The sequence below is a fragment of the Hippocampus zosterae genome, chromosome 6, assembly GCF_025434085.1.
Source record: "Hippocampus zosterae strain Florida chromosome 6, ASM2543408v3, whole genome shotgun sequence".
In the NCBI taxonomy this organism is placed as follows: domain Eukaryota; kingdom Metazoa; phylum Chordata; class Actinopteri; order Syngnathiformes; family Syngnathidae; genus Hippocampus; species Hippocampus zosterae.
In genome coordinates this window covers 5525385-5542205 of record NC_067456.1, presented here as the reverse complement: position 1 = coordinate 5542205, position 16821 = coordinate 5525385, and the positions used below count along the sequence as shown (strand labels likewise).

Sequence of the window (16821 nt, the reverse complement as noted above, 5' to 3'; positions counted from 1 at the left end):
TGAAATAGTTGATAAAATGCATCAGGAGCTTTCCATGTCACACATAGAGTCAGAAATATTCCGTAATATTGCAAGTGCGATACCTGACTCAGATCTAGCATAAATTGCAAAATCTCAATTAAAGGTGGACAACTGGTATGGCTCCTCGGCAGACGTTTTGATAGATTTCATCTTAGCTTTGGATCGCTGCCTCGCTCTTCAGCAAAGCCTTCCATGCAGTTATCCAACTCACAAACTACGTAGCAGCCGAAGTGTTCCACATTTTAATGAATGCGTACTGATGAGGATCACGAGGCGACTCAACTCACCAAAGGCTACCGAGTACAAATATAAAAGTGGACTTTTTTCTCCCCCCCCCCCCCCCCCCCCTCTTTACCCTGTTAGCTCAGCCATTTTGAGGCGGTCAGACCGTCTTGCCACAATCACACGCTGGCGCCACAATTGCAGTGCTTCGACTGCAACTCTTTCACTATATAATGAATGCATTCAGAAATAAACATTAACCACTCATATGACACCCCCCTGACCCCCCTCCCCTCCAAGGGCTTATGTACAGACACAGGACCGGAGTGATGTTTGTCCTGTGCCCTGGAAGGTGGCATGCTCACCTGGCCCCAGCAAGTCGTGCGGCGACAGCGTGGTTTGGGTTCAACACAGAAGAAGTCAGTGAGGCGGGAGCTGACCACTGGCCACTGTCGCACACTCGTGGAAGCATACGCGGCGCCGTTCCAGGGAATGTTGGGGGACGATGCGAGAGGATGAGGGTGTTGTTTTTCTCAACATCAAACTTGTGCGAGTATGTTCGCCAGGCATGTCCATGGTGACTGGCAAAAAAAAAAAGATGCATACACAGTCACATTTTTTGCATTAACACAAGTCCACATAATTAAACACGAAGGGGTTTTTTTCTCTGTATATTATTTTGTATGTGCTGTATGTTGTACAAAAGCAAAAGTTCATCACCACAAAAGATAAACATACCTGCAAAAGCCACCGAGTTTGAAGACTTGATTTTTTTATTTTATTTTTTTCAAAGCTGGTTGGATCTGCCCGGTAATTTTCCACATTTTTCCAGCCAGTCCACTTGAAGCTGCTTTCAAGGCTGTTTACTCACTTTAAAGTTCTTACACGACGCTCGCTGTACGGAAGGTACGGAAACGCAAGCACTCATTTACGCACGGCGTCAGCATCGCCACCTTTTCATTTGTCCTAAGTGATATTGACGTAACAGGTTTCCATCTAATTCGACATTTCTATTTTTAAACTGATCCATCACTTCATCACGAGGCAAACAAGCCGACTTTCAAATTGGATTTTCATCTGCAACAAATGAAATCAATTACGCCATACTTTTAAATTAGTATCATTTTAAATTGGATACTAATTTGCTCCTTAAGTGCGGTTTCCACAGCAATCAGAGGTTTCTGCGGGGGTTCGCGAACGGAGGTGTTGGGTTGGAGTGCGCACAGCGGGGACAAATCTGAGTGCAAAAAAAAAAAGCTGACGGAGCTGCTGGTCGCACACTCTCCTGGCATGCGCGGAAAAGACTCGCATTCACGCACATATGTCCATAGGCAAACACCAAGCCACTATCATGCAAACATTTGTCGATGTAGTTTCTGATCATTTGCAGATATTGAAGTCGATCGGGACGAGGTGAGTGTTTCTCTCAAGAGAAGCGTTGCATTGAACGACATCAACCGCTTCCCTCTTAAGAGGCGCCACGAGAAGCGGAAGTATTTCCGGTTAGTCCGAAAATTGCGGAAGTTGCTCCCTCCCCCGTCACGTCTTTCTGGGTTCTCCTTTTTTTTCTTGGGATGGGTATACCCTCGAGTCTTGATTATAATAATAATAATAATAATAATAATAATAATAATACATTTCATTTATAAGCACCTTTCAAGACACCCAAGGACACTTCACAATAACAAAAAACACAAAACATGATTTTCGACGAACTTTTAAATTTATTGACCTAAAATCTAGCTAAAATAAAAAAAAATAACACAACTAAAAGGTAAGAAATAAATACATATCGTGGTGGGGGCATTATGCAACATGTAAAATCTCTGACTAAATAACGGCACTAAAATGTTGACCAAGCCGATAGACAAGCAGACTGCCCCTCGGGGTATTTATAGCTCAAGTTTGGCATCTCTGTCTTGAGGCTTGCAGCTTTTAATTTACTATGTTCCAGACAGACGCGTCCTGCTTCAAGATGTACTTTTTTTGCATGTCTCTCTTTGCGAAAATAAGCTTGAACGGCCATTTGACAACATCGGTGCAGATTAGGTGGCAAGACGCAACAATCCCCATTAGTGAGAGATAATAAAAAAAAAATATATATATATATATATATATACACACACACACACACACACACACACACACACACACACACACACACACACACACAGTAATAACTATTTTGAAACTTCTATCTATTTTAAATACATTTAAACACGTATATTTAATTATCTACGGTTGGCTCCGAGTTCCCTGCTTAAAAAATACATAAAAACTTGGGGACTTGTTCTCTGCGACGATACCAACAATTTCTCCGGTGTGACAGGCCTTCCCTCTGCCAACGAGTGAAAAGGTGAAATTCCATCTGCGACACTGGATCCGACGTAGCGGGCCCACAGTTTGAGAAAGCCGAGAAGAAGTTGAAGCTTCCGACAACAGTTGTTTGTCACACTCAGAAGGATTGGAAAGTTGGAAGGGAGGATGTCACAAAGGAAAAGGATTGCGGGAGACGATTCTTTGAGGTTCTACTCTCATTACCAAAGGTTTCCTCTCTCAAGTTTAGTTCGATTGGATTATGGTGCCCCACGAAATGGATAATCATCTGTATTTTCCCTTTTTTTTCTGCTATTCTGATAAACACACACCACACAGGACGGTATAGGCTGAGCACGGGGACATGAACACACAGTGGAGCTGTGAAGGGCTCATTTTTTTCTGCATGCCAGGGAACTCGTCAATTATCTCCCCAAACGCACCTAGTCCTTGAGGGAAGGGAGGGGGGAGGGGGGGTGACGGCAAGGGAGACGAGCCTGTTTTTGAGAGAACCCCGAGTTTGCGACATTCGCTTGAGTGACAACACTTTCCCGCTCTAATTCGAGGCTAGCAGATGTAATGCTTCCACTCGCTCTTTGTCTCATTCCTTCCTTCTCTCCGCGTGCTTCTTATCATTTCGACTTTGAGAAGTTGGAGCTCCTAAAGGCTTTAGTCGGTGTGTGAGCATGTGTGTGTGTGTGTGTGTGTGTTTCAGATTAAAGAGCGTATGCTTTCAGTTTGATCTTTTTATCTAATGCAGGCAAGGTGGTAATCCCAAAAGATTTTGTTCTTTTCCCAGAGCAAATTTGAGGATTGTCTGCAAAAAAAAAAACAACAACAGAAAAATAAGAAACAAAAGAAGAAAAAAACAAACAAACAATTGAAACATATACATGTGATTAATTGGCCAATGATTAGCATGAGAAAGCCCTTTATGTTCATATAAACAATTACGCACGGCGTTCATAAAAATAAAGTTTGTCGTCACATGAATCAAACGGATATTTAACGCTCATAACGACTTAAGACTATCATGTTAACAGATGGCACATCCATTTTGAAGTCTGGCGTGAAAAGGAATCGCATTGTCCCCTGACAATCGACAAGCAGGTTGTCTGTCACTACTTACAAGATTTAAAAAAAAAACAATAAATAAAATGAAAACTCTCAATCTGAGCTGTGGGCTGCAAGGCCACTTCCACCAGGTTAAATTAAAGAGAATATGAATAATAAATGAAGGCAATGACACTTCCGCAGCCGGGAGGTAATGAAAGACCGACTTCCAGCCCTGTCCTGTCACCCCTCTGACTCACAGCCAGCGCTTAATAACGATGACACTTGACAGCTAACGAGAGTCGTCACGGGCGAAGACACGCGCGTGCGTACGTTGGAGAAGCCGGGACGGAAAAGGGGGATGAAATGTACTGAATGAGAAAGATCCATCCATCCATCCATCCATTTTCTGGACCGCTTGATCCTCACTAGGGTCGCGGGGGGGTGCTGGAGCCTATCCCAGCCGTCTTCGGGCAGTAAGCGGGGGACACCCTGGATCAGTCGCCAACCAATCGCAGGGCACACAGAGACGAACAACCATCCACGCTCACATTCACACCTAGGGACAATTTAGAGCGTCCAATCAGCCTACCATGCATGTTTTTGGAATGTGGGAGGAAACCGGAGCACCCGGAGAAAACCCACGCAGGCCCGGGGAGAACATGCAAACTCCACACAGGGAGGCCGGAACTGGAAGATAAAAAAGTAAAAAGAAAGAAATCAGTCTTCATTCAACACAGTTAGTATGTTCAAGGGAGGAGGATGAAGTACAAAACTTATCTAGTCCTACCCCGTTATAAGTTTATATCTACTAAATCATTTTTATATCAATCAGAAAAGAAAAAAGTAAGAAGAAGTCTCCATTAAGGCTCATACTTTACCCTTAACCGTGATATTTTTACAACTTTTGGTTTGTATCGGGATTATATACATCCATTATATACAACCACACCCTGGCACTCTTGTGTCATATGTATGGCATGTATTCGCCAATTCTATACTTAAAAACTCAATTGTTCCTTTCCAGACCTGTTACTCAAACGAGGCATTTCAGAACAATAAGAAAATGACGGCGTTTCCTGAAATGAACCGATACATATTTCTCACAAGCAACAAACATTTGGGAGAAGCAGTCAGTGAGAGATTATTGTTGTATTGGAACAGTGGCTGGGAGGTACAGAAAGCCCCGCCCACTTTGCACTATGCCACAGAAATACCAAAGAGAGGGCGGCGCCGTTGCTTACAGCCCATGTTGTGGGTAAACAATCAACAAGGAAAGAGACCGGCAGATTGACAGCGACTCGGCCTAATGTTGCCATTTTGGGAACATACTCCCAACCCCCCACTCGGTCCCATCCCTCATACCGTCAGTGTTCTACTACACCCCCCCCCCCCCCTGACCCCACCCGCCCGCTCTCACACCCCCAGCCTCAGAAACCCCAGAGGGGCGGTTCGCCCTCCCTGCCCACGTCGCCCTCCAAGAAACCACGAGAGGGTGTGGTTCCGCCTGAAACAGGGAAGCCATTTATTTTGGGCGCATCTCTGCTGACTGACTCATGTGTTGACTGGAAAGTTGGCTCCGTGTTCTATGGGCCGAGGCTCCACCAGCCGCCCGGCCTAGCGGTCCCTGACCTTCCCTCCCCTCCGTTTGCAGCCCCCGCGCCTCAGCCCACAATGTGTGTCCAAACGCGCCGATCGGCGCCAACTTTGCACCGTCCGCCCAGCCGCTTGAAGCAGCCTCCATCACCTTTCTAATTTGGTCCCTCTATCAGTCCTGCCGCCGAGCCAAAACGAAGACTTGCCCTTTGTTTCAGCGTGACCTTCAGCTGCGGTTTCGTAAGAGTAATCAAGCCTGATTACTTGTTTTTGAAGGATGCAGGTGGCTGGCTCGTGTTTGGCGTACGTCACGTGTTTGGCTTGAGGCCCCGCGATTGGTTTTGTGATCGGTATCTGTCACCTGCTCTGATGAGGGCCCACCCGAAGAAAAGAAGAGCAACCTACAAAACAACAAGAAAGCGAATAACATGACAGTCATGTATTTCAAATATAGTCATCTGAAATGACACTTTAGATCAGTGGTTCTCAACCTGGGTTGGATCGAACCCCGAGGGTGCGGTGAATCCCGTCTCAGGGTGTTTGACGGAGCCTCTGCCATGGAGGTTAAGACACACCTGACTCAACATGTCAATTAGTTATGACACGCCCGCTGCAGATGAGCACATTGCTTGGCTTGTCCAATCAGTACTGTGGGAAATTTAGTTTGCTCAGTCGTCAACATGTGAACTGGCATGATAGTACGTCGTGTGATTTTTTTTTTAAATACATCTCAGGCAAAAAAAAGTGGTCAGACAAATATGTACAAAAATTTGAGCATGACGTCTCTGATCCACTGGCTAAAGGACACCTTGATTCTCTCCTCTTTCATTCCAAAATGCTTCAAACAACAAAGCGTGTGACGGAAAAGTGGTTAGGACTGCACGACTGTCCGTGTTTTATGTTATGTGTTGTGTTTATCATTTTACTTTATGTTAACTGTTTTGTTAAGCACTTTGTCACAGCTGCTGCTGTTGTGAAAGTGCTATATAAATTAGCATGTATTGTATTGTATTGTATTGTATTGTAAAAATGCTTGACGAAACTTGATTTGTCATGCCAAGTTGGGCAACTCAAAACTGAAGGAACACTTCTTGAATCATATTTTTGTGTTACATTAATGAAGGGTGGGCGGCCCGGTAGTCCAGTGGTTAGCACGTTGGCTTCACAGTGCAGAGGTACCGGGTTCGATTCCAGCTCCGGCCTCCCTGTGTGGGGTTTGCATGTTCTCCCCGGGCCTGCGTGGGTTTTCTCCGGGTACTCCGGTTTCCTCCCACATTCCAAAAACATGCGTGGCAGGCTGATTGAACACTCTAAATTGTCCCTAGGTGTGAGTGTGAGTGCAAATGGTTGTTCGTCTCTGTGTGACCTGTGATTGGCTGGCAACCGATTCAGGGTGTCCCCCGCCTACTGCCCAAAGACGGCTGGGATCGGCTCCAGCACCCCCCGCGACCCTAGTGAGGATCAAGCGGTTCGGAAGATGGATGGATGGATTAATGAAGGGTTGTGTGAATGTGCATATCAACTGGTTGGGTTCGTTACCTTTTAACAAGGTTAAGAACCACTGCTTTAGATGTTTTCGGATGCTTCCCACAAAAAAAGAAAAAAATTAAAAAAACCTGCTTAGACAAACTCCTTTGCATACATTCATCGCCTATTATGAGGCATCTGACGCTAAATATACCAGATTGTCAGGCTTTAAAATTAAAAATTCAGTCAATCAATTTATGTGTGAAAGAATCGTTCTGCAATCCAATAAAGTAGCCATTAAATGTCAACAATACGGCACATTGGAGAGCTCTTGAGTCGTCACCGGTTATAATACGTGGCTTTTACTGTTCTCGGTAGAGAATTAAGTGACTTATACAGGAAAAATAAACGTTTATTTTATGTTGGTAATAATTGGAAATTGGTGTATGAATCACGGCAATCGATGGGACGAACATGTGCGTTTTTCATGCGCGTGAAACGATCCCGTAAGTGGAAACGCGGTCAGATCAAAAAGAAAAGAGAACGACATCGAATTGAATTTTCACAGCTGGAGCCTTCCAGATGGCATGAGTAGGCAATAAAAGAAGATGAGGCACCATAAAGGGTGTGTTGGGGTGGGGGGGGAGAAAATGCCCGACTGCAACGGGGCTTCGATGAACAAGTCTCGCTGTATATGGTCTGGATAAAATTCCCCATTTCCTCTACTTTACCTTTCCTCTGCATGCGAGACATAAATAAATTCACTCCAACAGATTTCAAAATCAACACTTTTGTGTCACAGAATACAACAACAACAAAAAAAAACACCATTGCCATTGACTGAGATTTATTAGTATTTTTTTATGTGCACATGAAAAAAAAAAGACAGATGTGGAACTCAAAATAAAATCAAAAAGCATTTTACAAAATGTTCAGAAGTTATGTCTTCGATAGCATTAAAACACGGGAGTTCTTTAACACGTGAATGTCGCCACACACATGACAAGTGCAACCAATGAGCTGCCCAATACGAGCTAGCACGGGGTGGAGGTGGGGTGGGGTGGGGGCTGGGGGTGGAGGTGGGGGGGGGGGGTTAAAAATGCTGAGTACCGAAGATCAATCTGAACTATTCAGATCATTTGAAACGGGCTTACATGTTAAGCCTCTATTTTTGAGTCTGAAGTGTTTTGCTCAAATGACATCACTTGCAATTGTGTCACCTGAGTAATGAGTCAATCTTAGGGTTAAACACGCCTAGTTTCGCTTTCTGCAGATCTGGTGTGAATAATTGTTATTGAGCCAGTTTTGTTTGTTTGTTTGTTGTTTTTTTTTAACAGTAAAAGCTGCGTAAGTGGTCCATTTTTCAGCCATTCAGCTTCGGGGTTATGGTGGAAATGCTTCTGTATGGACCGAGAACTTTTACCCATTCATTAGTATGGAGTGATATTTTTATAATGAATGATTAGAATCCCTCAAGGTGAAAATTCCATTTCAATTCGTCTGTCCTCGACATTTTTCTTGCACACCACACCGGACCACACACATGCAGGCATGTTCAAAAAACAGACTAGCATCTCATCAACTTTTTTTGTTTTTTTTCCTCCTGTCTGCAACATTCTGCAGTTGTAAAGTCCATGTCCAGACGGAGAGTGGCCCAACATGATGAGCTGTTATTTGGTGACTTGAAAGAAGCAAATCATCACCTTTTGAAGAGTTTTCCTCAGCCTGACTGCACTTCACGATCTGATATTACATCAGGAGCGGAATTCGTTTGCTATTTAAGGATACCGATGCTAACATCGGTTTTGGTGTTGATACTGTCTGTATATATTTGCAGAAATCCTCCCGTAGTACTTCTCCAATCTGCATATGCACTTTCTGGATTGGAGTCACGTTAGTGGTTTTGAGATATCTTAACGTAAACACCAATGACAACACTTTTAGCCGACTGCAAACTATGATCTGCAAAATGGAGAATGAACTGCTAGTCGCGGCGGGCTTTTTTTTGGAATTAAAGAGAAGTAAGCAATGGTGCGACAAGTTGTTACAGGCTACATTTAAGTGAAATGTCTGGCAAGACTGTCTAAAAATGAGCTGTTTAAATGTACCGGTAATAGCGCAGTTATTACTATATTTTTTTTTTTTTGCGTCCAAATACAAATCATATTGGTATTATTGTGGATGACGTGATATGGCACAGCGCTGCGAGGGACACTGAAACTGAGGCATGTACTTTGGTCGCATTCAAGAAAGCCAAACATGCAAAGCCACTACGCCGGATCTTATATTTCTTTACCTACAGCATTTATTATGCAGTGGTCAAAAGCTGCGAGGTGGGTGCTCTTCATCTCTACGGTTTCTCCCCAGGGTCCCCATATTGCTTCAGAGACGTCTGTGGCTTTTGTGCAATGGCGTAGTGCTCTGACATTCCCTCCACACCCACACTGGCAGCCAATGTGCCAATTAGTGGCCTTCTCCGCAGGGGTGGGTGCATAGGAGGTGGAGAACACAGAAGCCCGCAAGACAGAGGCAAAGCAGTGAGAGCGAGTGTGTGCGCATAAAGGCGCTTCGGTCCATGTGTGTGTGTATGTCTGTGTGTGTGTGTGTGTGGAACAAGGCCTCAGACCTCAGACATTCCTTTCACTATGACCTAGGGTACAATTAAGGAGACGTCCCTCCCCCTGCCTCCCCTCCTCGGTGGACCACATCAACGGAAGTCCTGGCCTAGCTGGAGGCTCTAATGACGGGAGGGAGGCCAGGTCGCGACCCTGGTGAGCCTCCTCAGCACCACACCCTTCCTGTTTAGCTCCCGATATGGGCTGGGTCAAGAACTAAAGCAGAAGGAAGGGGACTAGTCTAACGCAGCAGAAAGGTGTTTTGAGATTGAGAAGAGGCCGGCCAAAAAAATAAACAACACAGCTCCGACACTCACAACTCGCTCTTTGAACAAACACAAAACGGTTGAGTCGTGTTTTGAAGCATTTCAACTCTTTGAACTGTTTGGTTGTTACAAACGCCGGCTTCGAGACATATATTTCGAACTCACAAAGATGATTCCGTCCTCGAAAAGATTCATCCAGTCATCCATTTTCAATACTGCGTATCCTCGTTGGGGTCAAGGCTGTGCGCAAAAAAAAATAATCCTTTGAGACTGGCTCTGTTTTTCTCCTTTTTAAGTCAATTCCTTGATACCTTACTCAATTCGACCAAACCTGTCCTTTTTGATGGAGTTGCATAATTCAACGTGCTTAAACCCGATAAGTACCATTTGCTCTAATCCTGTTAAAATGCGGTGACGCATCTTTTACCTTGTCAAAGTCAATTACAAAAAAAATAAATAAAAAAGATTACAGGGTACACCTTCACAATTCCATAGCTGACACGATGTATATTTTTACGTTCATAAAAGCAACATATCAAATGGCAACTCTAGCGGAGGGCGCCGCTGCGGAGGAAAACTCAGTGACTCGTCGGTTGGAATAACATAATTTGCGGGGATCCCACCGGGTGTGACCGTGCAGCTTTCAGACTGTTGTGGTTTTGTTTTGACATCCATGCAGTCTCACAAATTTATAGGGAACATTTCAGAAGCGGAGTTTTTATTCTTGTAAAACATTGAGTTGGCAATCGGTAGTAAAAAAAAATAAATAATAATAATAATAAAAACACACAACTTGTATTTTGGGAGTGCTGAAAGAGATTTTCATATTGGAACACGTTCTAAATATGAATTTTTGACATTTACACATTTAACAAAAGCATTCAAGTTGTTTGCTCCCAAACCAGGTGCCACATTTGCGAAACAAAAGTTTGGTGCCTTGAAACGTTGAGTTCAATTTTTTAATTTTGTATTTTTTTGTTTTAAAGATAGTTGCGTTCTCACCACACTTGGCAAGGCGGAGAGATATTCTTTTGCACAATGTCAGCATTCTTATTGTGATTGTAGACAAAGCTTTCCTGTGGCGTTTGCATCATTCATTTAACACTTTTGCAAAAGTCGCGGCGGGACAATTCGAGTCTGCTTCACCATGACAATGCCGCTTGCTCAAAATGCCCCGAGCACCCAACAGTTCCTCATAGGCCAAGAATCACATTGCTGTGCTCTACACACCCGCCCTGGATCAGGATGATTTTCTTTTTTAACCCCACCCCCACCTTAACTCCCCGCCCCCTTCTTTCCCTGGATTAAAAAGGTCCTCAGGGTGGGGGGGGGTACGTTTTGAAGACATGTATGACATCAAGATGGCAGTGACGGCGGAACTGGTGAGGATCCAAGAAGAATCCTTCCAGTATTGCATTAAGGGCATGGTAGAGAAGATGTGGAAGTTTCATATGGTGCTTCAGGCTGCGAAAGCGATGGCCCTCAGCCATACGACTGGAGAGGCGAGGATAATGATATGTCTGAGAGTTCGTCCGTCTGTCACGCTCCTGGATTTGCTCTCTTCACTCTTGTGAATGAAAGAACAGCGGGGGGGACAATGTGGGGCTAACAACGTGCGCGCCTTTGCACATGTTCATGGTAAAGAAGCTGCACAAGGAGGATAGTCGGGCATGGATGTGTCATGGGCACGTGTTTCTGTGTGTGTGCGCGGGTCCTCGCAGATTATAAATGTTGGTGGGTGTCTGCTCTCACCTTGGAAACCGAGTAATTGTCACATTACTGAAGGAGGGCGAAAGGGAAATATGGGTGGTGGATTTCCACAATGCGGTGACAGAACATGAAAGCTCAAGACAAACTCAATAAAGGGTGGGGGTTGGGGGGATAGAATATTCTTGACCAGAAACATATTTTCAAATTCTGAAAAAACACGGATTTTGAAAGTGTTATTTTTAGAGAATCACTAATTGACAAGTAATCAATCAATAAACTAGAATGGATGTCAGGAAAATGCAGACCAGCAATGCAGACCATTTCATTCATTCATTCATCTTCCGAGCCGCTTGATCCTCACTAGGGTCGTGGGGGGTGCTGGAGCCTATCCCAGCTGTCTCCGGGCAGCAGGCGGGGAACACCCTGAATCGGTTGCCAGCCAATCGCAGGGCACACAGAAATGAACAACCATTCGCACTCACACCTAGGGACAATTTAGAGTGCCCAATCAGCCTGCCACGCATGTTTTTGGAATGTGGGAGGAAACCGGAGCACCCGGAGAAAACCCACGCAGGCCCGGGGAGAACATGCAAACTCCACACAGGGAGGCCGGAGGTGGAATCGAACCCGGTACCTCTGCACTGTGAAGCCGACGTGCTAACCACCGGACTACCGGGCCGCCTCAATGCAGACCATATAAGGTCAATTGCTTGATTCCCCCCCCCCCCCCCATGAGGAGATTTTCTGTAAGTTTATGACTACCCTCTTCTTTCTCATTAGCTTCCATTAATCCATTTACCCTTCAGTGCCCTGACACCAGCACCAGAACCTCAGCCTTTGCCATAACCGAAGTGACACCGACCCTGCAGGCGAGGTTGGGAGGCCGTGAGGTCATTGCAATGACGGCGCTCGCTGTCGACTGGTGAGATGTAGGGCCCGTAGGCGGAGGGGTGCTAGGTGGCTGCAAGGAGGAGCCGAGCGAGTGTGCCGGGGGAAGTGAGACATTCATTAAGAAAGCCAAGCTGACGCTGTCACCCTTGCCCGTTTCGAAGGAGCCAGCGCAGACACACGGCAGCCTCGGCTGCTAGCAGGTTGCGGCTATGCTGCGCGTCGATACGCATACGTTTGTATGCACTCGAATGCTAGCGTGTTATGTGGCTGGCGAAACCGTGCCATACAAATGCGGCTCGTTGTGACATGCGAGATTCGCGGTTCATCTGCTCAACTCCTGTGCCTTTTTTTTCACGTGGGGCAGATGACGAAAGAGATGTTAGCCCCTCAGTCGTCTTGCAAATCACTCAATAGCACCTTTTCATTCATCTTCCATACCGCTTGATCCTCACTAGGGTCGCGGGGGGTGCTGGAGCCCATCCCAGCCGTCTCCGGGCAGTAGGCGGGGGACACCCTGAATCGGTTGCCAGCCAATCGCAGGGCACACAGAAACAAACAACCATTCGCACTCACACTCACACCTAGGGACAATTTAGAGTGTTCAATCAGCCTGCCACGCATGTTTTTGGAATGTGGGAGGAAACCGGAGCACCCGGAGAAAACCCACGCAGGCCCGGGGAGAACATGCAAACTCCACACAGGGAGGCCGGAGCTGGAATCGAACCCGGTACCTCTGCACTGTGAAGCCGACGTGCTAACCACTTGGCTACCGGGCCGCCCTCAATAGCACCTCAATAGCTTTATTTATCAGACCTCGAAACCAATGAGCGAGGCCATGAGTCACTGACTCGTGTATTTAGGACTTCCTGTGCTGGAACACGGTTGTCACACTTGGCTAACAATATGCACAACAGGGTCACGGCATAGCCTTTTGTCACGGACAAAAGAAAATCGGTTTCATTTGGCTAACGCCCTCAGTAATTTAAAAGTAATTACGGTCATTAAGTGAGGTGTATGTTTGGGATTCAAATGTTAACTGCTTGAGTTTCATTAAAGCTGTCCAAAACACAACGGTGTTAAGAACAGGGACAACCATCCGTGTCGGATTAACTAGCGGTCATTTCAGTTGATTGCATCTCATTGGGAATGGTGCTGGACAAATCTGATTATTTTGACTGCTGATTTTGGTCCAATGTTGAGATGAGAAGGAATGGAACACATTTCAAAATTGTATAAAGGTGTCTTGGATTCTGTAACTCTGAAGACATCTATGAAAATGTTGGAGGCACTAAAAATCTCAATGGAATCATCACATAGTTTTGACACAAAGCCACATGTAAGAAGCCCTCGCACAATCAGACGCGATCCCACTTGAATGTTTAATGGCCTAAATAAACACATTATGTACTTCATTGCACTCATTTAAATCTCGGTCCAAGGTCACATCTGACAATGATTTAAATTGACTCATCTGAGAGACCTTGGAGACAAGGATCAGTCAACCAAAACATGCAGGGGGAGGCTATGCGGGGCACCACTGATTTTTAAAAAGTGTGGATTGTGTGAACAGAGAAAGTTGTGGAAGTTTTCAAAATTGTGGTGCATGAATATGTCAATGTTTTTTTGGTTGTGTTTTTTTCCAGGTAGAGATTTAATGATATGCAATACATTTAATCCATTATCACAATCACATCCAATCACAATTTGGAGTGATTGATTAATGTATGGTGCATGTTAAACAGGAGTACCCCGAGAAAAGCCACGCAGGCATGGGGAGAGCATGCAACCTCTACACAGGAAGGGCAGATTTGAGACTAGTGTATCATTTTAATTGAATTGTGACGTTGTGGTGGTCATTATGGATGGAGCCTAACTTACCATCACTCTTGTCACTTTGTTTTGTAGCCATTCAAACTGTTGACTGTGGACTATAACTCAACAGCGCCTCTGCTGGTTGCAGCAAAACAGTGCATTTATTATTGTTGTTTTTTTAAAAAGTTTTTTTTTTTTGCTTCAGCTAACGCAACGCGATTAACAATCAGTTCCACACAACTGACATTCATCTTTTTGTCCGATTAAATCCATCCTGCTGGGTGACACCGTTGTTGCTTCTCCATGTTTGACTTTGTCAAAAAAAAAAATAGCATCTATTGTTTTTGGCGGCATCATAAAAGAGTTATAAATCATAGAAGGGATTTATTTTGCATTTGGTTGTGCTTGGGGCAGGATGGCTGTGATGGATAGGCTGACAATGTAGATAGAGGACAAATGGCTGAAACACAGACAGAGGCAAAGGATCCATTATACGGCGCTTGTTCTCCACTTTCGTCGTGTGAAAAGGAACAGAACTTAAAATGTTTTAGGTGCATTTATGGATATGTTCTTGTTGATTAAAATATGCGATGCATGCTTGTGAGGCTTTGCTGGCACCCTGGACCTTCTGCATGCTCCATCTCTTATCTGGCTCGGCTCTACTCCTGTTCCCAGGGACCGTGGGGAAGGACAAGTCCTGGCTGTCCTGGCTCTTGACAGAGGAGATAAATCACTCAGCACACCGGAGGATAGCCTTCCAGTCGGCAAGCTGGGAACTTCATTATCCCGCCCCTTCCACACATTACCATGCAGATTGTCACTGATTGGGCCGACGCCGCGGCAAACGCAGCCTACTTCTGTCACCGGGACAGGAGTCTCAGATCATTCTCAGCGGAGACGGAGACGGCAAAGGAGAGGTGGGGTAAAAACAAACGAAAAAAAACTACGAGCGAAAGGAAGCATGCTTTTGAAGAGGACGCGGGACGTTTTTACAAATAACACCTCAATGCAAAAATAATGAGCACAAAATGACTACTACACTTGCAGACAATCGTCTTGTCCAATAGCATAGCTGCATCTAATCTTCAGCCGATGCAAAAAAAACTGTAAATGTCCACTTGGGTTGACTTTGTTAAAAGTGGTCTTAATTTAAAACAGTGGGGCTTTAAAATATGAGTTGGATTTGTTCCCTGGCCAAACATGTATTTCAAAAGACTCGTCTAAAATCATCTTTCCCAATTACAATTGATGGAAAGTCCGTTAATTTGTTTCATTCCATCTTAAAATTACTCGCAGTAATGTCATTACTGAAATGAATCTGAAAAATTAAACCGTTTTTGTCACATTTTTGTTTTCAGTTCGATAGACATTGTGATGCTCCTTCCGACTTGCACAACTTGTCCACTAGGGGTCAGTATAATACAGACATACAGATACACATGAGATGGTCACAAAAGCTTAGAAAGCGACGATAATCATTCTTTGCAGAGAACAATAAAAATATGGCAGTGAATATTGTTCATATTATCTGTCTACATGTGTTGTTCCACCATTTGTGTTCAAAAATCTGATCTGACGCTAGTTGTTTGTCCACGATTCGTTAGCATTAAGCTAATCATACTTGACAATGGCAAGGCTACTTAGTTGTTTTAATTCTCTTTGTGTTATACATCATAATGAAAGCTGTTTCTAATTAATTTACTTGACGATATTTTGTATTACATTCATCTATTAAGTTTTCAACACAGCGCCGCAAATGCTCGTAACGTTAACGCCGGGAGGCGTATTTTTCCACAGTGTTGCAGTTTCTTACGGAAAAGGAAGGCTATCATTCCGACTGCACACACACGACTATGTCAACACACTTTCACCCGCTCTAACACCTTGTCTGATTTGAAATAGGATCCCCGCGTTCGCCACAAACCACCCATCTTGAGAACGTCGGAGGGCATCGACATTTATTTATGGACATTGAACATACGTCGTGTTTATAAACCACAAAGGAATTGCATTACATCTTGTTCCGTGAGCCTTTGCTTCCATTCAATAACTATAGGTCCGTTTGAAAGTCCTCTTTTTTCATGATTTAGTGAACACTAATATTGGCTTTTAAAACAGGATATGGATGTGGTTTCTGGAAATTACTTTAGATGTACAAATACATAGAAAACAAGCAATGGGATGTACAGTGTGGATGTGGCAGTTATGAGCTTGATCGCACACAAATGTGGAAACTATGTGTGAAGTCGTCCGAACGGTATCATCGAATAACATTATGGTCTTGAAAAAGGAAAGGCCACAATTAAAAAAAAAAAAAGAAGTAGGTATTTTTTTTTTTTTTGGTTTGTTTGTCCTGTTAATTTTAAAGACCAATGTTACTGCTACACTGGAAAAAAAAATGTTGAAATGTGTGTGGTCCTGAAACATGTCATATGATCTAGCGGTATGTTTGTCTGTACAGTCAGCATGTGTGAGATCAGTGCCTCCCATACAACTAACTTAAACAGGACCACAAATGCTTGCGCACGCACACACACACACACTCGCACACACACACACTGGTAGTTTCCCGGCAGAGTTGTGTAGCTAATCGACAAATTATTGATTTTTTTTTCTGAGAGAATAAAGAGGAAGTGTACTGTAAATGTCATTGATGGTTTATGGTACATTGGTTGCTGGACTTTGATGCAGGTGGCGCGGGTTCAATTCCCGCTCACTGATCTCTCGTCCCAAGTCAGCAAGTCAGGTGGGATAGTCTCTCCTTCCACCTTGAGAAGCGGTGTAGAAAATGGAGGGATACCTCCAATGTCAACTAAAATGAAGAAATTAACCAGAAGAAAAAAAATCATGAC

The 16821-nt window shown here is 44.4% G+C and overlaps 2 long non-coding RNA genes across 2 annotated transcripts in view; one reads left to right on the top strand and one right to left on the bottom strand.

The window, feature by feature from the left end:
* LOC127601831 (uncharacterized) overlaps positions 1 to 16821 on the bottom strand; it is a 249400-nt gene that overhangs the window by 190683 nt on the left and 41896 nt on the right. The gene's annotated exons all lie outside the window — the stretch shown is intronic.
* Positions 9171 to 16405, top strand: LOC127601842 (uncharacterized). The gene is made up of 4 exons (XR_007962659.1): positions 9171 to 9446; positions 14645 to 14886; positions 15328 to 15379; positions 15872 to 16405. It is a non-coding gene; the product is annotated as an uncharacterized LOC127601842 (long non-coding RNA).